We start from the raw sequence: 24566 nt of genomic DNA, 5'->3' as shown, positions 1-24566 counted from the left end.
TTTTTCCTGTTGTAATTGTACATATTTACATGCCTTGCAGTGCAAAATCTCTCTACACAATAGGCAGCAACATGTTCCTTCTTCCAAAGATCTTCCTGCTCCAGTACTGGTAATCTGTAACCATAGAACATGTTTCTGCGTTTTGGGAAGCAGATCAACAGTCCCCCATGGAAGTGTCTGCCGTCTCCGCATTGTCAGTGTCGGTCTGAGAGCAGGCATCAGTGGCATTTAAATACAAATAACATGCTGTCTGAGCTGAGCAAACAAACGAACAACGAGCGAGCTCTCTGGTAGGTCTCTGTTTGCTCAGATGCGCCCCTATTAGATTTTATTGCTCCATTCACAGGGATTTGAATTAGTCATTGATGTTTGTGTGTGTATGTAAAGGAGAGACAAAAATATAAGTGAGGAAGACTTTGTCTTATTCTGCAGGTATGTAGTGCAGTGTATGTTTCAGCAAATAAATATATTTATTTATGTTGTTATAAAGCAGAAACCTAGCTACACTTGTTTTGCAATGCTGACGTCTTCTTCTACCCTCTAATTCTTTTAGGATATAGCGTGGCTGTGTGGCTACAAATGCTTCCTTGGTTTTACGTCTGCAGCATCACTGTCTTCCGATAGGCCCCTGCACCGTGAGGCCCCCCACTTTCGCTAGCAGCTAGTGGTAATTGCTACAATGAGAGCTGGATCAGTGGAGCCGTTCTAATCAATAAAGTCTTCATCAACCATTTCCCCCGATGATTCTCCCTCATTTCTCCCTTAATTGTTCTTTTTCATCAAACAAGCTCTGTGCCCTGAGCCTGAGAGCGAGTGTGGCTTTGTATTTCTGCGCTCTCCCAGGAGCTGCCGCTTCAGGCCGGCATCCCTCTCAGCGGACTGCGGCTAACAGATTGCTAATGGAAGCCGGGCTGCAAAAAGCGGAGGGAACCTTTGCTCCCTTATAGCCATAGTGCGACCTCCATTGAAGAAGGATCACTGTTGATCCAGGCGGAAACTTCCCCAAAGGAGTCGTGGTCCTAACACGCATCGTGACCACGGCCTCAAATAAAGACCTGAAAATGTTTAGACAGGACAGCCGTCTTCTGCTTGAACCCCTAAAACGAATCAAAAAACAGGTGTCAGGCCGGACAAATGAGATACAACTTTCCTATTTAATGCTTATACATAAACTACAGTCACTTTTGAATAATTTACTGTTATATTTTAATAAATTTATGAATTTACTGCTTTTCATTGCTTTTAATTACATTTCACCTTAAAAAAAAAGATCTGTCGTCATCCTGAATACTTTTTACGTTTTTGATCTTTTGTCATTGAAATCATATATATAGATCCAAGTAAATACATAAGAGTATTTTTAAATAATGATTCCAATTCCAAAGTTATCCAACCCAATCTGGGCCTATGTGAAAGAGTCAGAAACAAATAAATAAATAAAAGGTTACCACAAAAAGTCTGATTTCTACTACATAGTGAACAAATGAACTATTGCAATGAAGCTTTAAGTCACTTTTCATTTGAATAAGCATTTAAAACCAGTTTTAGGGCACAAGAGAGTAAAAAAAAAATCTCATTTCAATTTAAAAAGAAAATAAAATCTGGAAAACTGGTACATTGTTTATTTATATTTAAATGGGGAGGTTCCATCAAGTTTTCGTGTGCTTGTTGTGTTAACCTTGTTCTACTCTATTTGCCAAAAGTTTGTTAAATTTAAGTAAAAAGATCACACATACTTTTCAGCAAAATAAACTGATTGTTATATAAAAAGTCACAGAATACATTTTATGACCAGTAGGCATGTTTGTTTTGCTAAGACTCCCCTGACTTTAACAACAATCTATGCATACTATGAGTTTTTTACTTAGCACTTAAGTTGTGTCTCTTGAAAATTATGAAACTAAGTCCTTCTTTTCTTTTGGCTAAGACCCATTCAGCAGTGGTCTGGCAACATTAATATATACTTAAATCCAGGAAAATGATGCATATTAATAAACGCCAAGGCCAATACTGCAGTAACTATGTTCCAAAAGCTATAGGACTGATATTGGGTTTTAAGGAAGGCATTGTGAGCAGAAACCAGAGGTCTCTGTCATACTCTGGACCTGCAGTGTAGACACATGACATTTGAACATGTTCAAATCTTGTTCTCCTATAACTGATCAAAGATGAATGAGGCGTAATTGTTGAAATTCAGCACATGATGCCTGTCTTTGCTATCAAAACAGCTGGGGTCCTCATAAGCCCCCTCCATCCCTTTATGTGTGCAGGCACCACTGCCCATGTGGAGCATCCCGTCATCAATGGACCGTCTCACAGGAAAAAAAAAACATGGAGACATTCAGATTAAATGCCACACCTACATCTCTACACACAATTCACCCCTATAGGAAATCCCTAATATTATATATATATATATATATATATATATATATATATATATATATATATATATATATATATATATATATATATATATATATATATATATATATATATATATATATGTATATATATGTATATATATATACACAGACAGACAGACAGACAGACAGACAGACAGACAGACAGACAGACAGACAGATAGATAGATAGATAGATAGATAGATAGATAGATAGATAGATAGATAGATAGATAGATAGATAGATAGATAGATAGATAGATAGATAGATAGATAGATAGATAGATAGATAGATAGATAGATAGATATTAAAATGCTCTGAAGAGGATGAATGACGTCTAAAAACAAGCAAAGAGCAAACTCATGATATAAGTTGGCTGCATGGGTTTTATCTTTTTTATTTATTTATAAAAAAGCTAATACTGCTATTACCAAGAGATTTAGTGCAGCAGAGGCACTCTGCCAATAATAAACACATTCTTGATTAATCTGTCCTGTATTAGGATTTATGAAACCCTTGTGTTGTTGACTTAAAGGGGCTTTATTGAGAAAATTAGATCCATGCTGCCTAACAGCCGTGCTTCTCATCTGCTCAGTAAACTGCTGTAGATTGTGAGGTTTATTGACATATCCCATTTCTGCAGTCTTCACCTTTTACGACCATTTCCATAAATTTTTTTACCTTGCACCTTCCTGTTTGGCTGATATGAAGATCATCTCAGGCTTGCAGTTTAATGCTTCAGCACCTTCTCCGAGCACATTTGCTCACCCACACACGTATGTATACCACAGGCTGCGTGACTCGCCCTCCTCCATTACGATCGGAGATGTCCCCCCCGTTTCAGTGATAGACATGATTCAGACACTCTCAGATGTCAAGAAATAGGACAGAGTGTTGAATGACTTCACACATGATGAGAGTCTTTCTCGGGGTCGTTCTGTATTTACAGCTCAATCACTTAACAGCACAGGTCTCTCTATTAGACCTCGATCTATCTGGCTGGGTGACAGTCAGCTGCAAACAGGGCAGCATGAGGGACAGGAAGGGCAACTGATAAGACCTCTGGGACACAGAAAGCACTCTCGGGGGGGAGTAACTCAATTTTCCTTCCATCCTCACTCTACTATTTATTGCTAAAATTAACATCAAATTACAGGAAGATTGCAGGCTATCATCTTGATTAAACTTAAGGGCATGGTTTGACTGAATAACCTATGATTATATATATATATATATATATATATATATATATATATATATATATATATATATATATATATATATATATATATTAAGATTTTACTTAGATTTTATATTTTTTTGCCAGATAACTGCTTTGATGGACAGTGATTTGAAAAAAGGTAAATTTCCCCCTTACAACTTTATTTGTCTGAAAAGAAGCACATTTCAAATAATAATTTAATTGCTTAGAGGGGAAAATCTATGCAAACCATTCTGGCTCTATGTAAAAATATTGATACCCCTTGGTAAATCATAAAATTTGGTTTTTGGTTCAATTTCACAAATCAAACCATCACCGCTGGACATTTATTTTCAAGATATCACTTGGATATAATGTGCCAACATTTAGTGGGCTAAATATCTTTAAAAGAAGTAAAAGGAAACTTAATTACAAAGATATTTTGACAACTGTCAGTCTTTAAATTGGCAAAGCCAATTCTAAGGCTTTGGGTCTCCACAGTGAGTAAAAAAGAAATCAACTACCAAAATTACACCAAGAAACCATTAACAACTCTGCCTGGAAGTTAAAAAAGAACCAAGAACAAGCCCTGCAGCACAGCAGGCTGCAAAGCGAGCAGAAATGACATATGTGGGAGAGTTCCACGTTTTAAAGCTACTGCAGACCAAAACTAACCAAAAGGTCCATTTCAGATTGGCCAAGATCACGTTGATGATCCACCAGGGGAAAACAGGGTCTGGACGCTTTTTCTGTGGCAGAAATAAGTGGCACATTTTGGTCGGCTGCTTTGCTGCCTAAACCATGGAAACTTGTTGTAATGGATGCAACCGTGGATCTTGCTCTCTAGCCGACAATCCTGAGGGAGAATGTCCAGCAATCAAAGTCCAGAGCGTCTCCAGAACTTTAGCTCATGAGTTTTCTATGATTTTGTCAACTTATTTCTTTTCATTCACTTTCTTTTCTTGTTCCTTTATTTATAAACAATGTGATGATTAAAATCAACAAGACATACATCAAATGACAATTCCTATGAACTGAATCATGCTTTGTGAATAAAAATAATATAGATTCTGGTGCGAGGTTGAATTAAACAAAAAAATATTTTCCCAGTGGAAGACAATGAAGAGGAACAAGCCAGAGTTTGTAAGAAGGGGAAATAAATAAAAATAAAAATCAATATTGCTTAATAGCTCAGCTAGTATTAATGGTACTGTGCATCTAGTGTCCATCTGTTAAGACAGGGTATGAAAACTGGTTAAAGTTAATTGTACTGACCAAAAATGATCTGTTTGGTATTCTGTTATGAGACGAATGGGAAGAACAGACATGTCTAAAGTTAACTAGCACAACAACAGTAAAGGTATCTCTTGCAAAAAAATGCTTATTTGACTTCATTTGAATGGTTCAGTCATTAAATTATTCACTCATTTCTGTTTTTTCACTCTCTTCCCTGGCTCTCCTCACCCTACGACACGATGCCTTCTTGTCCCTTATCTTAAAAATCCAAACCTATCCTTTGGCTTAGTGTCCAGAAAATAATCTATCTCAGATATTGCCCTAAATAAGTCCAATGCGACATAGACCCTTGTTTCCTAGGTATGTTGCATTTGTTTCATTTTTGTAATCCATGATTTATTTTTTTCAGAGAAATTTAGGATTTACTTACTAACATACACATACAGACAAATTCTGTAAGCAGCTCTCATACAACAAAGTAAGCAACTACTTTCTGAGACAGAAGATGGAGCTATACGACCTTATCGGTGTGGTCCTGAATGCTTGTCTTCCCCACTGTATGAACAACATGTGTTGCAGGGACACGTGTTGTCAGTGATACGAATAGAACAATTTGATAAGCAATATTTTATTTTATTCAATGTATTTACAGAGTGATGAAAAGCCGACATGACCAGGGTATAACCCACCCTCTCGTTCAATGGCCCCTGATGATCCCCCCAGGAAAGCCTTTTTAACCTTGTTATAAAAGTTACTAAGCAGAAGTAAACCTAAAGGAAGCCAGCAATGTTGTATAAAAATCAACGTAATTAAAACATGCTTGCAAAATGTGATCTCCTTGGAGTCCTGCATCTGTACGTGAAGAACAAATTACCATTGATTTAGGCAGACAGGTTGTGTTTTGAGGCTTCCCTAAATGTATGCAAATCCCTGATATTAGTAACCTTTTAGAATTCCAGAACAACATGTTCACACTTTTTCAGAAAGCATTCAAACTCACACACAGGGAGGAAAATGCTGATTTTAAAAGTCTGCACAAGGAATCTCCACACTTTCAAAAGTGAAATGGCACCATCTAGTGGGTGTCTGCTTGTAATGAGAGAGAAAGGGGGACCGGACGTCCTGGTGGGTTGCTGCTTTTCAGTTGCTGAATTAAAACTTTAAATGATCTATGCTGAAACAGCTGCTGTCCTACATGGAGGCCTGTGGGTGTGGGTGCATGTTTTGGTGCTGGCTGTCTTTTAAAGCGTGAGCATAGCTGGCAGCACAACCTGTTCCTTGAGAAGAGCAAGAAGTTGTTGTGCAACAGTCTTTGAAACGATTAGTAGCCCTAACAAAGACTATTAGAGAATGAGTCAGGTCAGAATGAGGTTATCTATAGATATAAACACACAGCCTCCACCTGTGTTTGTTAAACATCAGTTGTGTTGTCCTGGGTCATGCTTGTTGCACGTTGTAGGAGGGTTGACTGCTTTATTGTTGCACATACACACACACACACACACACACACACACACACACACACACAGATACAGCTGGATATGCTTGTCCACTGTCATCTATCTGCAGGTTCAAAGCCACAGGGACTTTTGGGCTTCAAATCCATGACAGCTGCTTCTTGACCAGCGCATTAAATAATCACCACTGGGCTTATTGGTTTGGTTATAGCGTCTCAAATTTCCTGTCCATCTGCCAGATTGGTATCTAAATGACATTTTCCTGGAACACGGTGCCACAGAATGACGTTTCAGAGCAGCGGACTGCCTTATCTGTAAATACATTATGTTTCGGTGTAAAATTAGCCTTGCACCTAAATGCTAGTTTGTTTTATTGTTCTTGATACGAGACTGTTAAGCTGATCTATCTTTCAGAAACTGTCCAAATTGAATGCTGGTGTACAGAAATACAGGGTAGTTTACCATGCTGAAAGATCAATTACATCCCATCTACACACACAGAGATTTCTCCTGTTTTCCTTTTTTTTTAATCACTCTCAAATGTTTTAGATTATCAAACAAATTAACTGTTAAAATCAGACCAAAATAAACTGTGTAAATGGCCTGCAAAAAGCAGTCTCCAGATGATGATTTTACTTACCAATGGAAATTATCTCCAACATAGCCTGGCCTTGTGTGAAAAAGTAATTTCCCCCTAAGCCTAACAAGTGATTGTGCCTCCCTTGGTGGAAACAACTGTATCGAAGCATTTGTGGTATCTGGCAATAAGTTTTATAAACCACTGTGTTGGAAATTTCGGCCCACTCTTTTATGCAGAATTGTTTCAATTCAGCTATATTACAGCGTTTCTAAGCATGAGTAGTCTGTTTAAAGTCATGCCACAACATCTCAATAAAAATAATTCAAGGTTTCAGCAGGCCACTGCTAAACATGTATTTTGTTAATTCAAGGCATTCAGAGGTGGATTTGCTAGTGTGATTTGAATCATTGCCCTGCCTTATGATCAAAATGTTCATGAGTTTAAGGTCATAAAATGATGGTGATCTAGTTGCTGAAGCAACAAAACTTCCAGATAGCTGTTTATCACTTTACAAATTAAACACTTATAGGGAAACTGCATGTTGTGTACCTCTGGTTACCTTTGTCTGATAATAAATCATGGGAGTTCCTGCCTCCTATGAAGGAGAATAATTGTTTTGAGGTCTTGTTTATGAATGAGGGGAGAATGGAGCAGGAGGTCGAAAGACGGGTCGTTGTGGCTGTCGTAGTGATGCGTACACGGCACCGGTCTGTTTTGAAAAGAGAGCTCAACTGAAAGGCAAAGCTCTTGATTTACCGATCAGTCTATGTTCCTACACTCACCTCTGCTCATGAAATTTAGGTAGTGACTGAAAGAATGAGAGCTTAAATGAGTTTTCTCCAAAGGGTGGGCAGGCATTCCCTTAGAGAAAGGGAGATGAGCTCGGCCATCCAGGAGTGTCTCAGAGTAGAGCCTCTGCTCCTCCACATCGAGGGGATTCATTTGTATCCCCCAGGGAAAGCCCCCAGGACGCTTCCCTCGTGAGGTGTTCCAGGTATGCCCAACCGGGAGGAGGTCCAGGCGGCAACACAAGACACAGTGGAGGGACAGTATCTCTCTAGTCTGGCCTGAGAGCATATTGGGCTTCTCTCAGGGGGGGTGGAAGGGGTATGTGGAGAGAAGAAAGTCTGGGCATCCCTCCTAAATCTGCTTCCCCCTGCAACCTGGTCTTGGATAAGAGGAAGAGTAAGAGGAAGAAAAGGGTGTGCTAAAAGGCATAAAAAGCCAAGAAACCATCTCAGATTTGTCTGTATTCAAAAAACATTCCTGCTGCAATGTTCAAATTAAAACCTTTCAGTTTAGTCTAAGGGTTGAAAAGCATGCTAATGGTCTTTTCACCAAAGACTATGATAAGGGTTCAGACAACGTAGTCAAGCAGTATGCAGTATGTAACTTTTATAAAAATGCATTTTTCATATATATATATATATATATATATATATATATATATATATATATATATATATATATATATATATATATATATATTCAAAACTGTCACTATGTTTTGACAGTTAAATATGAGACAGATAATATGTGAAAAATAAAGCTCCTCTGGTTCCTCCCAGTGGTCCTACGGCCATTTGCAGAAATATACCGCTCCTGGACACAACCAATCAGAGCCAGGAGGGAAGTCTGGCTTTGATTGGTTGTTAGTGGTTTCAATCACTATTTTGTAACACCCCTCCCCCCACACAGCCGTAATGTCAGTCAGCCTCTAGATTGCCAGTGGGCTGCAGCTGTATGGAGAACATAATATGTGGAGGAACAACCTGCTTTACAGGAAAACTGTCATTTTCTTGAGTGGCACCTGCTCAGAAAACAAAGACAGGTAAACATTGGAGCAGCACAGCGAGTTCTGCTGTGGGCTACAAACTGTGGAGGGAAGGTAGTAAGCGCAGCAGAGAGCAAGGAGGAGGGACCTGTAAGGTCTGCTTGCACAAATTTTGAAGCTAATCCCACCGTTTTCTCAAAAAGCAGAATGGATCAAAACGACACCTGAGGAACGAATGTGAATAGTTTCTCCATACAGGAGGTGCTGTGAAGGGGCCTGGAAAGAATTTCTCTTAAATCTAACTGGGTTAATTACTTTTAATACTTGTCAATTCTTTTTTTTTGGGGGGAGGGGGGGGGGGGGGTTGATTACTTGGGTTGTTGCAGAGATCCGGTGTGAATTTTTGGTACTTATATTACCTGCTTGATGTAAAAGTCTAATTAAATCTTTATTTTATTAAGAGATTTATATCAGTATATTCATAATTGATTAAAAATAAAGGATAGAAGTTCTTTATGTGGGGCAATTATTCATATTAGGTCTTGTACCTGAACCTGTATATACATTTTTTTGTTGTTATCCCGTATCAAATTATATATTTACCTTTTGTAAAGCATAGTATTTGAGCTGAAAATGTTCCTCCTTTCTTTCTTTTGTTTTATGCTGCTTTGATTTGTTTTTGGCCTATTTGTGCATAAGGATAAAGAAATGATTCACATGGGACTGAGGAGTCTCTGGGATGCATCTATATAAGCTTACAATCTTTGGTGTTGTGAGCCAGATCTGATCCAATGATGGTTTCCAGGTTTGAGTTGTTTGAGAAAACCTGGTTCAAGAATTGACAGGTTTAGTACAATTTGGACCAATTATGGACACTGGTCTGTTTAACCACCTGGAAATAAGCCAGTGTAATTAAAATGATCATGTTTCCTCTGTCAAGCTGAATTTGCCCATTCATATAAAGCCTAACAATTTCTTATTGTTTTTTTTTTCTCTCTCTGCTGACTTTTAGTGCTTTTCCATTCATCCTTTCTCTCTTTTTTGCCTTGTTTTGCTTAAACCAGTTTATAGTTTATTTGTTGGGTTGATGCATTTATAAATAGAGGGTAGAGGACATATTCCTAATACCTTACTTTAAATAGCATGATTAAAGCATCAGTAGATTTAAGATTTGCCAGACTGTGTGAGTTAAACTTTCTTACAAAATATGAGAACTGAATCTAAGAGTAAATGTTATACCTGCAAAATGTAATATAGATCTTGTCTTACGTTAAATTGCTTAATTGTCCAAAGTTGTCTGTTTATTTCTCACTCATATGGCCACAAGAAATTGCCAAATATGAGGTGTTCCCTTTAGATTATTTAATCAGGTTTATTTTTCTAATTGGAAGAGGAAGTTATTTTTGATCATTAATTTTTTAAACAATGCTATGTTTTCTGGTGTTTTACTTTTTCACAAGTAGTTCTGTAGTAACAAGCCTGCTACATCAGCGGGAGGATACTCGCCTTCTATATAACACAGTTGCAAATGATATACACTGCCATAACAATCACAGTTGATTTATCTCAAATGCATGACTGGTAATCAGCCTTCAGAGATCACTCATGTATGAATTATGGGTTAATAAGTGATTCTTATCTGTGATTGCTTTGCTAATGTTTAATCATTTTTCAGGGGCAGGAACTTCTTAATTGCAAAACCCAAGTGAATATGTGTCACTCAGCTGTTATTTGTAACTCCGTGTAAGAGTTAATGCCACATTACACTTACAACTATTAGTTATTTTGACCCAATATAATATTTATGTTTTCAAAGGCACTCACTGTTTTACGGGAGTGAACGGCAAAATAAATTATCTTTATTGTCATTTAGTTTTTTTCTAGAGCTCTGGTGCCAGGCTGCAGAGTGGGCCCGTAGAACCACTGTTGACTTGCAACTTGGTGGTCCTGGCCTTGAGTTGTGGGATCCTTCAGCAAAAAGTTAGTCTGTTCTCCTCGTGCACACATGGATATTCTTAGGGTCCAAAAAACTAATGGTTAATTGGTCTCTGAATTGCCTTTAGAAATGAGTGACTGTGTACAAGATTATTTATTCTATTTAGCTCTATGATGGACTAGTGACATGTTTGGGTGTACCCTACAGTTCTTTCAATAAGCCCAGCGGCACCAGTGGGGCCACTGTGACCCTACAATGATCAGCAAGTATAGATATTGACTGGCTAGATGGACTTTGTTGCCATCAGTGTGTCCAGGCTAAATAGAAGTCACTTATATATATCGTTGAACCTCTGGTTCATCTCCTTAAAGGCCTCTGGTTCATCTCCTTAAAGGCCCAACATTTTTCATATTCAGTTTTTGTCTGTGACAGCTAACTAAAACTAATGGCAAAAGCTAACACGTTTAGGTTTTGGTTTTTATTTTCTCGATTAGTTGCTTCAACAACCAAGACAAACATTTTGTCAAAGCAAACTTTGGTGTTTTATTGGAAATGGTTGGGATAGACCAACACAAAGTAGTACGATTGTGAAGTGAACATAAAAAAAAACATCCATTGCATCTACCTGCTTATCATTGCAGGGGAGCTGGTGCCTAACTATTGCAATTGTTGGTAACACTAAGGCACATTGGTTTAAACAACCATTCACACACACTCATATCTATCTTCAATCTTACATTTTTTGCATATTCATTGGCTTTCAGCCTGCTCATGTGAATTGAATTGCTGTATTTGTCCCCCAAAGGGAAAATTGCATTTCAGTACAGCCCATCAAGAAAGACAAACATGGGTAGACAGGTGACTGAGGCTGTTGCCACAAGGCGCTGCCTTTTTGCAGAATAAAGAAAAAGGAAAACAACAGGGGACAGTATGAGGATGCAAGAAAAACCCTCAGCACAAAACATAACATGTGTGGGTGGTGGGTTCTCTGGTGGGGGTCATCCCAATACAGTCTCAATACAGTACAATACTCATTCAACCAAGGGTTCTTGTCCCGGCTGGTAAAAACAATCGGGTGAGTCAGGACATGTATTTGTCGCCATGTTCATGTGTGTGTGTTCATGTGTGTGTTAATGTAAGCCCATTACTGTCCAGCAGACCCCTTCAGCACTTAATCTTTGATGGTGTGTTTATCAGCCAGTTCAGTAGAGCACTGTTCCAGTTCACGGGTGTCATGAAAGGACGGGGGCAGAGCGTGTTGTTTACATAACACCCAGGAGAGTTTGAGATTTCCAGCTTTCAAGGTCGGCATCGGGTGATCCAATTCAGATAGCAACAAATTGTTTTGCCGCAGGCTGACAGTGGAGTTTTACGGTCTGCCTTAAAGTCTTTCCGGTACATCTCAATGGCAAGTTCAATACATCCAAATTTGTGGGCTTAGGACTCCTCCAAGATCTACTCCATCAACTATTGAGTTCAAACCACAGCCGGCCTGCGATACTGTGCAAGGATTGCTTCCAGCTTGGTGCTGCAGATGTTCTATATACACTCACCGGCCACTTTATTAGGTACCCCATGCTAGTAACGGGTTGGAGCCCCTTTTGCCTTCAGAACTGCCTCAATTCTTCGTGGCATAGATTCAACAAGGTGCTGGAAGCATTCCTCAGGGAGTTTGGTCCATATTGACATGATGGCATCACACAGTTGCCACAGATTTGTCGGCTGCACATCCATGATGCGAATCTCCCGTTCCACCACATCCCAAAGATGCTCTATTGGATTGAGATCTGGTGACTGTGGAGGCCATTTGAGTACAGCGAACTCATTGTCATGTTCAAGAAACCAGTCTGAGATGATTGGTGCTTTATGACATGGTGCGTTATCCTGCTGAAAGTAGCCATCAGAAGTTGGGTACATTGTGGTCATAAAGGGATGGACATGGTCAGCAACAATACTCAGGTAAGCTGTGGCGTTGCAACGATGCTCAATTGGTACCAAGGGGCCCAAAGAGTGCCAAGAAAATATTCCCCACACCATGACACCACCACCACCAGCCTGAACCGTTGATACAAGGCAGGATGGATCCATGCTTTCATGTTGTAGACGCCAAATTCTGACCCTACCATCCAACTGTCGCAGCAGAAATCGAGACTCATCAGACCAGGCAACGTTTTTCCAATCTTCTATTGTCCAATTTCGATGAGCTTGTGCAAATTGTAGCCTCAGTTTCCTGTTCTTAGCTGAAAGGAGTGGCACCCGATGTGGTCTTCTGCTGCTGTAGCCCATCTGCCTCAAAGTTTGACGTACTGTGCATTCAGAGATGCTCTTCTGCCCACCTTGGTTGTAACGGGTGGTTATTTGAGTCACTGTTGCCCTTCTATCAGCTCGCACCAGTCTGGCCATTCTCCTCTGACCTCTGGCATCAACAAGGCATTTCCGCCCACAGAACTGCCGCTCACTGGATGTTTTTTCTTTTTCGGACCATTCTCTGTAAACCCTAGAGATGGTTGTGCGTGAAAATCCCAGTAGATTAGCAGTTTCTGAAATACTCAGACCAGCCCTTCTGGCACCAACAATCATGCCACGTTCAAAGTCACTCAAATCACCTTTCTTCCCCATACTGATGCTCGGTTTGAACTGCAGGAGATTCTCTTGATCATGTCTACATGCCTAAAGGCACTGAGTTGCCGCCATGTGATTGGCTGCTTAGAAATAAAGTGTTAACGAGCAGTTGGACAGGTGTACCTAATAAAGTGGCGGTGAGTGTATATGAATATGTTGTGGAGAATGTGATCTCCTCTATTCTCATCTGCTGGGGTAGTACCATCATAAAATGAAGACAATTGGGGATAACCTTGAACATCCTCTTCATCAGACTGTTGTACAATAAGCTTCAGTCAGAAGCTTCTCCATATCCAATGTAAGACAGACCGCTACATGACATCATTCCTGTCTACACCCATCAGCATCTACAACATCCATCAGGGGCAACACCTATCACCCACTGAACTGGATGATAGAGGAGCATAGCAGCTCCTTCAGTGGCTGACTGAGACACCCTTCATCCCCACCGCTGTCAGACTGTTCAATTATACTTTATGATAATTTGTGCAATAGCCTCTGTATTTGCCAGTGCCTACAACTATTGGTACTCTAGCACAATCATCTCCACTAACATTGTAAATGTCTATAATCCATTTGATTGCATTGACAAGTAGGTCTGTTACCAAAAGCTGCTGTAACAGGTGAATTTCTCCATTTTGAGATCAATAAAGTCTATCTTATCTTATCTCACCACAAGCCTTGTAGGTGACACAACAAACAGGATAAAGTTGCTCTTGTCAGATGAGGTCAGAACTGAACTATTTGGTCTGCATGCAAAATGTTGTCTGTAATGGAAAAATATGATTGTTAATTACCACGAACACACCGTCCCCATGATAGAAAAACAGTGATGGTAGCATAATGAGTGGTTATGCTTTCCTTCAGGAGGGACAGAAAAGCTGGTCAGAGATAATTGGAAGACAAATGGATGGAGCTAAATACAGGGTAGTGCTGGAAGAAAAACTGCCGGCAAAAGAGATGAAACTGAGGCAGAGATCCATATCCCAGCAAGATGACCCTAAACACATGGCTAGAGCAACAATGGAATTGGTCAAATCAAACCCTATTCAGAATCAGAATCAGTGATTTTTGCCAGGTATGTGCACACATGTGAGGAATTTGACTCTGGATCATACAATGCTCACGGTGTACTTACTTATATTAAAAGAACTAATGTCCCAGTAGGATCTTGAAAAACTCATCCATGCACTTATTTTTGGTCAAATTGATTACTGCGGTGTTATTAGTGGTCTGCTCAAAAAGTCAATCAGACAGCTGCAGCTGATCCAGAACGCTGCTGCCCGCATCTAACTAAAACTAAGAAAGTAGAGCACATCAGTCAGTTCTGAAATTTTTACAATGGCTCCATGTATCTCAGAGAATTTACTTTAAAATACTTCTGTTAATCTATAAAGCACTGAATGTATTAGAACCTAAACATATTACAGATTTGCTGTCAGTGTATCATCCTCCCAGACCACTCAGGTCTTCTGTTTCAAGTCTACTCTGTATACCCAGAACCAGAACAAAACATGGAGAAGCAGCATTTAGTTCTATCTTCCACTTATCTGGGACAAACTTCCAGAAGACAGTAAAAGTGCTGAAACCCTGAGTTATTTACAATCATTTGTTTAGGATTACCTCTGACTGTTCTAGTTAAACTGTTTACTTAAACATTAGTTTAAGTTTGTAGTCAAATTGTTTTTAAAATCATTAATATTGGCTTTTTTTTCCCCATTTTCCTATGTTCTTGTAATGAATCAAGGATTGGACTTGATAATTAAGCCGTAGCAGAACGAGCAGTTTAAGAGTCTTAAAGCAACAGGTTTAGATGGGCTGGAAACCGGCTAGCCCATAATTAGGTATCACAAGAAGGGAAAGGAACAGGTTAGTGGCTGCAGGACACACAATGAATGATTGTGTACACTGAGAGATAGACACTAACCTTTTTTAAATTCAGGAGGTGGCACTGAATCCAAGCTGTGGGTCTGAGCAGCTTACTGGATGGAGCTTGACAGAAGAAGCAATGAGCCAGTGACAGTTGGCAGCTTGAGGACTATCCAAGAAACAGTTCAGGGTCATACACAGAAGAGCAGAGGCAGGTGGAGGTACCAGAGGGGGAATCCGGGGGTCTTGATCGACAAACATGCATGCACAGGCAGAAGTAACAAGGGGCTAGGCAGAGAGGCTTGGTCAGAATATTTGCACGGATCAATGTCCAGAATCAGAAAACCAACAAAAGAGACAGGGGCAAGGTAAACAGGCAGGAATCCACAGAGCAAACTGAATCACACACAGGAAGGCAGTCAAGGAACTCTGGAAGGTCTACTAACATGGATGGCTTTCAAGAATCTGGCGCTTACACACTAGGAGAGTCAGGAATATATAGAGCTCCTCCCAGATGCAGCAGCTTTCAGGAATTAAAACTGCCGCAGGTGTGAGCACTCAGAACTAATTGTTAATTCAGCACAGGGAGCATGGAGTGCCGTTAAGGTGCATTAATGTCACAGCCACATCCAGCTCCTGATTATTTGTCGTGATGCGACAAGTCACAAACATTCAGATTTTTCAACTACAGCCACTGCCACTTTGAATTCCATCACATGTGTCGTGTCTCTCTGGGTTCGCTTTAATTGCCAAAATCGCACATTTTGCATCGCTAGTCTCGCTATTGTTGCCTCGCTTAGCATTGCTTTGCGACGTACTGCTCTTGTGCTGCCCCTTGTCATAGAGATATCATGTAAATCTGTTGCTCGGGCTGCCAATTTTGCGGGCAGTGTGAACGCACCTTAACATTATATGTTTTGTTTTGTTTCGATTTTCCTACATTTAATTCTAACTGTTGTTTTTTTTTGCTTTTTATTTTCCTATGTTTTAATCATGTATACCACTTTGCATTGTCCTTGTACTGAAATATACTATACAAATAAACTTGCTTTGTCCTATACAATAACACAACTCTGCAGTATAAAGGATATATATGAAGGCACTATAAACAAGCGGACAAACTGAGACAATATTGCAATGAGCAGGGTGCAAAACATACAGGAGTAAATATTGTATTTTTTGTTGTCATTATTATGTACATGTTGGAGGTAGACATGTTTTGCAGGTGCAGGTGCACAGACCCATTCATGAGTTATAATGGACCAGTCAAAGTTAAGATCAAAATCCAACTGAAAGTTGACCTATAAATTGACTCCTTCAATCAACCAGACTCTATTTTTGAAAGAATGGACAAACATGTCTGTCTCTACTCATGAAAAAGAGGAGAGACATACCCCAAAAGGACCTGAAGCTGTACATAAAGTGAAAGATGGTTCTAATTTACTCAGTGAGGCTCAATACAAATGTATGTCACACCTTTTAGATCATTACTTGCCAAAAATAAGCAAATAAATAAATAAACCAATGGGTCATTAAAGGTTCACTTCACGGTTAAGGACAACAATTAGTTCAATGGGTTTCTAAAACGTTTGATTGTCACTGGAGATAAACGGTCAAAGAGATGGTTTGTCTGTCTTATCAGAGTCAATCAGTTCATCTGTTCCAGCTCTGACATGAATGACGTTTTCCTGTTGTTAGTGTTAGAAGCTTCTTCAGCAGAATCTTTCTAGTAATTATAAAACAAAGGAGCACCCTGTCTGCTGGTTGTTTGATGTGAATGCAGTGTTGTGACAGCCTTGCGGCTATAAACACTGACAGAATGTCACAAAACTTGATTCTGTGTCAATGCCCCTGGATGACAGTTATGGGAGTCTGCCAAACTGTACACAGACGACAAGAAAAAACAGGCGCACACGGCGTGTCACAGAGGTAAGGGAGTTCATCTTGCAATTGGCGGGTTGCCGGTTTGATCCCCTGCACTGACTCTCTCTGTCGTTGTGTCCTTGGGCAAGACACTTCACCTGCATTGCCTCCTGACGGTGGTCAGAGGGCCCGGTGGCGCCGGTGCATGGCATCCTCGCCTCTGTCAGTCTGCCCCAGGGCAGCTGTAACTACTAACATAGCTCACCACTGTCTGTGTGTGAATGTGTGTGTGAATGGGTGAATGACTGAACTGTAGTGTAAAGCGCTTTGGAGGTCGTCAAGACTAGTTAAAGCGCTATACAAGTACAAGCCATTTACCATTTCTCCCAGTAAACATTCACACACAGACAATCAGATCTCCCACACGCATTACATTTTGCATCTAAGTTCTGTAGATTTTACCTCAGTGATTAATTTGGCATGTACACCATTGATAGTATTTTCTTTCCTTTTTTTCTCTCAGAGACACTAAGAAAGGCCTAAAAGGAATTTGAAATCAGAATCCATTCTTGAAAACATCCAGTTTTATGGGGTTAAACAGAGGTGGCACCTATTGTATCCCCGTGCTCTCACAGCATAACCCCCACTGCTGACCCCTCCAACTCCAGACTATAAACAACAATTTTTTCTCCTCCAGTCACCCCTCCTCTTCAACAGACCTTGACTCATGCACCCCCAGGGGCCACCAAATGCGAAAAGGCAGACACCCCACCCCTAGGTCGACTTGCCCATGACTCCCTGAAACCACATCAGGAATCACATTCTTTCCTTTGTGGCCACTCTTTCATCCTTCTCCTCCGCCACAGCACCAAAAATAACCTGTGAGGAGTACTGTCTGGTCAAGAGGAGTCTTTTGTCTAAGCCATCCCTCACTGTGCAGGCAAATGCACCATCTTTCTGATTTTCTGTTAAAGGAGACATATCATACGAAATCCATGTTTTTGGCCCTTACATACATTTTGTGGTGTACTTGGAGTCTCTATGAGTGCAAAAAAATTGAACGCAGTCTGTCCAGATGCGGCAAAGATGTCTTCATATTCTTTTTGGGTCATATTCTTCAAGCCGTTTAGTGTTCTCCATTATTTATAGGGCTTGTATCCCACAATGCACACTGCATTGTGGGATACCTAGGCATTTGCAAACTGGCTTCTGTTTGTTTACGCAGCCTTCATCCACAACACTGTCTTTTTTTCTGTTCTTTTGCTTTAAAAAGTAAAAAACATGATGCAAACTTGCTGTATCATTAACTGTCACACTCATTCATGCGATCACTTTGGTAAAATGAACGATGGGTTGAGATTTTTTAGTTTTCCAATATTGAATAAAAGCCAAGGTGCTCGGATCTCTGAACTAACAAATAGGTGTCGAATGCATTCTGGATAGAAGCCGTGAGATGGCCAAACCTCACTTTCAGTGTTATATCCTGAAACGTGTGTGTATTCAGGGCATTTTCAGACTGGTAAGTTTGAATCAAAGCTTGTAATACCGTATTTTTCTGGCTATAAAAGTGCACTTAAAATCTTTAAATTTTGTCAAGAATTGATGGTGCCCCTTATATATGATTACTGTTGTGCTTACGGACTGATTTTAAGTGGTACAATGTGTTCACAAATCTGTTAAAATGTGTAAGTACGACTTTGGTAAGCAACGAAGCCGCGCTGCTCAATCGGTATTCGGAGCATTACAGTAGACTGTGTTACTACCCGATCGGACTCCTGAGCTGTCTGACTGTAAGGTTGAAACTAGAAGAGTATTCATGTAAAGGACCCCACAATCTCCTGTAGTGCACCTTATAATAACAGTTAGCCTTATAATCTAGTGTGCCTTATGATCCGAAAAATGTGGTACCGTTTTTTAACAGTTACATCGCAGTATTTGCTGCAGGACAGCTAAACAACATCATGGACTTCCACCCTACTAGTCTCTCTAATTTTTATTTCTCTGAGGGTTGTTGTAGTCCAAGCTGAAGGATGCTGAAGCTACAAGTGGATACATCAACATGTTCAGTTGCTTATTATACATCCCTGAGCATACTACAGAAATTGCTGAATGGGGTGGTGTGGAACACTCTACAACATAGAGAGGGGAGGGGTGTAAAGTGTCTCCTTTAGATTTAAAGAGACAGCACCAAAACTGGTAAAAAACTATTTACTTCTTCACAGATTTATAACGTTTTGCTTTCTTTGTCATTCTCAAATGTTTCTAAATCATCAAGTGAAATGTAATTGATGTAAAAGACTCATTGGCAGTTGTCACAAATTCTGGATTGAAGTTTTTTCTTCTAGTGATTGAACATAGGTCCAAGTTGGTTGGGTAGTTTTGTTTTTTTTTCCCCAAAAGAATTGATCACAGGAAAACTGTATTTTGTAGTCTGGTTAAATCTGTGGGAGGGGGGGTACCTTTTCAAGGCTCTGTAGGCGTTATTGAAGCATTCGCCAGTTTGAAAACTCACCCACAGTCAGGCTGATTCAGTGAGACAGGATCCGACAGGACAAGACAGTACAAGGTGTGGTGTGTTTATCTTTCACTAAGGCTTCCTTCATTATACACGCACTTCCTTCATTTTAGATAACGCTTTGGACATGCAGTAAACTTTGCCCTATTTTTGCATTGTATATTCATCTGCACGGACAAGCACATGCTCTTTTAGGTTCAAGCTTGGCCTTACAGAGCTTTAATTATGGGGATTAAAATACTCACAAAGCTCAGCTTATCTAACAGCACTTTAAAGCTGATTCACTGATTTATCCCAGAAGTCACAGTTAGGTCCTTTATATAATGGGCCTCCAGTTACCGGTTAGTTAATTTTAGCTTTTATCAGATAGACTGGTTTACATTCTAAATGATTATTTTGAGCCTTATTGTTGGAACAGTAAGCGAACAAATAAAATATTCTGGTAGATAAAGTTTTTACTCTAGAAAAAAGTTCCCAAAAAATTAACATGAGGCATTTATTTATTTATTTATTTATTTATTTATTTATTTATTTATTTATTTATTTATTTATTGTCAGATTAACAAAGACATGACAATAAAAACATTAACTACCTGACCTGAATTTACTACAAGATATGTTGTTAAATAATTCATACCAAATAAACTATTTTACATTTTGTCATGTTAGCCAAACCACCTTTCAGATTTGCTGTCGGTGTATCAACCTCCCAGACCACTCCTTCACTGCAGTTGCAGCTGCAAGTCTTTTGGGGGATGTGTCTACCAGCCTTGCGCCTCTATGTATTAAACATTTGCCTATTCTGCAAAAAGTGCTCTGGCTCAGTCAGATGTGGTTGAAGAGCGTATGTGAACATTAGTTTTCAAGTATTGCCACATATTGGGGGAAGGTCTGGCCTTTGACTGTACTACTCTATCGTAAAGGCCAGGTTTGTGGAGTACACAACTGATAGTTGTCTTGTCAACACACTCACCTGACCTAGATAGCTGGACAACAACTCCTCCTCTACAGTTACCATTTGTGTCATGTCCTTGCCTGTCTGTCTGCATGCTTGTTCACTTTCGTTCTGCACCACTAAGATGGTCTGATGCACCTGTGAGCTCCCTTCCACGGCAGCACAATCAAGTTCATCCCCTTCACCTGTTCCTCTGACTTTATATACTCGTTCTCGGCAGACAGTCGATGCTAGATCACTGAAAGCGTGGGGCATGTAGATGTCGAGCGATTTCACGTCTTCACAGATTTCTCCTGCCTTGCATTACCCTCTATGCTGAGACTGCTATATTCTGGACTACAATCTGGAGTATTTTATCAACCCCCAACCTCCCCTAGCCCTCTCCCCTGTCTGCCTGTCATTGCCTGCCTGGTAATGACGCACACCTGTCTTATCAATACAGTTCTAGTCTCTGCTCATCACCTGTGGCTGTGGAAGCCAGATTTTCTCCACCAGGCTCCTCAGCTTTCAACAGTGAGGGTTTCCCTGCACCTGTACCTTACTTTATCAATAAACCTTTTAAAGCGCAACACCATGTCTGGTTGGAATATCGTGTTCTCTGTCTGGTCATAACAATTTGCCTCTTGCCTGCTTCTCGTAAAAAGAAACCTTTAATATAATAATGCTTTGAATGTCTCCATGTTTAAATGAGGTTTGCTTTCACACACACATTCAGAGTGTGAATGGGTGAATGTCTGACTGTAGTGTAAAGCGCTTTGGGGTTGTCAGACTTGTTAAAGTGCTATACAAGTACAAGCCATTTACCATTTACGCCAAGCACTTTCCATTTTTTAGTTTTGTCCAAACCATGGAACATTGTTTTATAACCTTGTATTTTATAACCAATTCAAACCTCTTCACAGTGCCTTATGTGTTTCTTGGCTCCTTGGCCATGTATCATTTTTCTTCTACTACACAATTATATGCTGCTTTGTGTTGTACTGTCACAATAAATCAGAGAAAACTACACGGAGCAAACTATATGGACCTTTGTGACAAAATGTGGAATTTTTTTAATGCCTTGAATTGTTTTAAAATGCACTGAATTATAATAAACTAAGGAAATGAAAACAAACAGTGAAGGAAAATATAGAATATTTTGTACAGTAAATGTCAGTATATTGCTTCTAAAAAAGTAAAATCATTGTAACAATTGTGCATATGGTTGATCTGGTGTTTCTTTCATTCCTAATAGAAATGTGGTTGTACATCTTTAAATTCTTTTTTCTGAAGTGTATTTCCCACAAGTACTAAAAGTGGACAAGATTCCAGTAAAATGATTTGGGCAAACTGTTCCTGCGTAGGACGGTTTCAGTGTTCTGACCTTGGTATTTCCCACATAAATTCTTCTCTGAAGTTGGTTTGGACATCTGCTTCACCTTTTGAAACTGAACGTTTTCTTAACCAGTCCTATAGCATTTACACTATTTTCCTGCTGTATTACTCACTTTCTCTTCAGATTTGGTTATATATCTCCCTTACGTGTCCTGCACCACTCTAACATTCTTCTCTGCTACTCCAGACTCGCTCATACAATACCACAGCTCCTTTCTTGGCTCTCTATCAATATTCTTTCTCCAGATCTACAAAAACACAATGCAGCTATGTCTGCCCCTTTCTGTGCTTCTCCATCAACATCCTCAAAGCAAATACTGCATCTGTAAAACTTTTTCCTGGCATGAAACCATACCACTGCTCACAGATGCTCACTTCTGACCTTGTTTAGTTTAGATTCCACTACTCTTTACCATAACTTCTTTTAGTTTTCTCTAGTTGCCACAACTCTGCACATCTTCCTTGTTCTTGAAAGTTGTGTTAACAGAAAGGTCTGTCAGCTGTGACTACTAACATAGCTCACCACCGCCAGGGCGTGAATGGGTGAATGACTGACTGTAGTGTAAAGTGCTTTGGGGTTGTCGGACTAGTTAAAGCGCTATACAAGTACAAGCCATTTACCATTTACTTCTCCTGCTCTTTGTTCGCCCTTATTTCCTCATTCACCAACTCTTCAAAGTACTCCTTCCATCTTCCTATCAAACTTTTACACTTGTCAGTACATTTCCATCTCCGTCTTTAATCATCCTAAACTACTGAACATCCTTCCCATCGCTGTCTCTGCCTCCCCTGCCTGTAGAAATCTTTATCTCCCTCCTTAGAGTCTAAACTATCATAGAGGCCTCTGTATAGCCTTTATTCAGCCTTGGCTATATCTGTCTTCACTTTACACTGTATACCCCTTTACTCCTGGCAACTCTCCTCAGTCCTCACAGCGTCCCACTTCTTCTCAGCTGATTGCTTAGTTCGAACACACTCCTTTACTTCCTCATTCAACCGGTCACGGAGTTCTATTAGGTTATATAGTCTACATAAGATCTAATCCACCTGTGGGCTTCTTCCTCCACTCTTGCAAGTCACTCTTTGTTACCATCAGCCATGTCCATCCTCTTAGTTAGGTGCACCATCATCTTTCCTTCTTCTTCTTTTTTTTTATATCAAACCCGCATCCAAACCTGAATATTCTGCATCACATCATCTAAGTCCATATTCTCCTTCTCCTCTCACTCACACCCCGCCTGTAGGGGCATAACCACTAAACATTGACAGTGCATTTTCCTCATCTTCTTTCTCTTCTCCTTTGCTGACCAACAGTAGCCCAGTTTCCATCAGTACCCTGTCCATCAACAGCACCAATAGGCCTTTTTAACGCTTCCACGTTTTAAACCAGAGGTGGTGTGTGACAACTTTTGGTGGCTATAGCTATAGCATTAGACAGTGACATAAATTAATCCGTTTTTAGGTTCCTGGGAAACGTGCAGTTCTTGTCATCGCCTGCCTTCCCTGTACGTTTTGTATTTTGATTAACAATAAATTTTCACTTCTTCCCTTCATCATGCCGCTTCCAAGCTCTTGTATGCTACTTTGACCATCTACAACCACAAGTTGCACGACACTAGCAGCAACCTAGCCGTAGAAAGCTAGCTGCTACTGCAGACCACGATTATGTAGCGCATCCACCCACAAGTAAATATCAAATTAAGATGGTAAATTGTATAAACATGTCATATAAGATCATTTGAGTCAAATATCACTATTACTACAATTGTAGGATGTGATCATAGACGTGATATGGCAGCGGTGTGTAGTTACACCTCCATTTAGTGGAGAGATTAAGTCAATGATGACTACATACACACATGTACCTAGGCTCACAAAATGTATCAATCTTCACAGAAATAATGTCACATTAGCTCAATAATTATAACAATCCTGCTAACCATTTAAAATGCAATTGAACAAGACAAACATTCTAATAGTAACATTTGAAAAACAAAATACCAATACATGGCCATTTTCATGACATTTTATGTCTGTGAGTTAATTATTCTATAGTTAGACCTTGTTTATACACTAACGTATTTTATTTTATGCTGTAATTGTATTATAGCATAATAAAAATACATAATTTAGTTGCTACTGTGCTTCCAGATTTGGTTCTACACTAAATTGTCATCTGAGAGTGTGATCCAGATTTTCTGGGAGTCCATTGTACCATCTTCATCCCGCCTCATGTTCTGGACCAGACCAAAGAAAATGAAAGATGAAGATGAAGCATTTGCTTAACCTAGCTTTGCTCACAGCATACCTTTCAGCTAGCGTAGGTTTTCTTCCAATTCCAAGACGTTGGGATCAGGAAGTGGTCCTACAAACACATGGGTGACATAATCAAAACAATTTATGATAAAGGAAACATAAAGAGCATAAAGATATATATAATAACTCCAAACTGATACCTGTGTAAGCTCTTTAGAGTGTGGACTGCAGACATGTTTTTTACACAGTTTTGGCTTTTCGTACCACCACCTCGCTGGCAGGTTCAGGATGAATCCCCTTACAAGAAATAAACAATTAAAAGGGGCATGTGAGTAAATTGGTAGGAAACAGAGAGACAGATTTGTGAGAGTAAAGATTTTTACTTAACTTATTAATACTATTAATTGATAGAGGTTGAGCCTGCATTTTTTTAAATTACCCACAGCAGAATACTCCACGCAAGGAATATTTAGGAGAGAAAAAGTAATCCAACATTACTTGTGTCGATTATACAACTAACTTCAC

At 39.7% G+C, this 24566-nt stretch overlaps 1 long non-coding RNA gene across 1 annotated transcript; it reads right to left on the bottom strand.

Annotated features, from left to right (window-relative positions):
- Positions 1-4: 4 nt before the first annotated feature.
- On the bottom strand, positions 5-24333 carry LOC118557189. The gene is made up of 3 exons (XR_004927691.1): positions 24242-24333; positions 24094-24150; positions 5-1097 (listed from the first exon to the last, which is right to left on the bottom strand). It is a non-coding gene; the product is annotated as an uncharacterized LOC118557189 (long non-coding RNA).
- Between the last annotated feature and the right edge of the window lie 233 nt (positions 24334-24566).

The sequence above is a fragment of the Fundulus heteroclitus genome, chromosome 22 (genome assembly GCF_011125445.2).
Source record: "Fundulus heteroclitus isolate FHET01 chromosome 22, MU-UCD_Fhet_4.1, whole genome shotgun sequence".
NCBI classification, from domain to species: domain Eukaryota; kingdom Metazoa; phylum Chordata; class Actinopteri; order Cyprinodontiformes; family Fundulidae; genus Fundulus; species Fundulus heteroclitus.
This window is presented reverse-complemented; position numbering and strand designations above follow the sequence as displayed.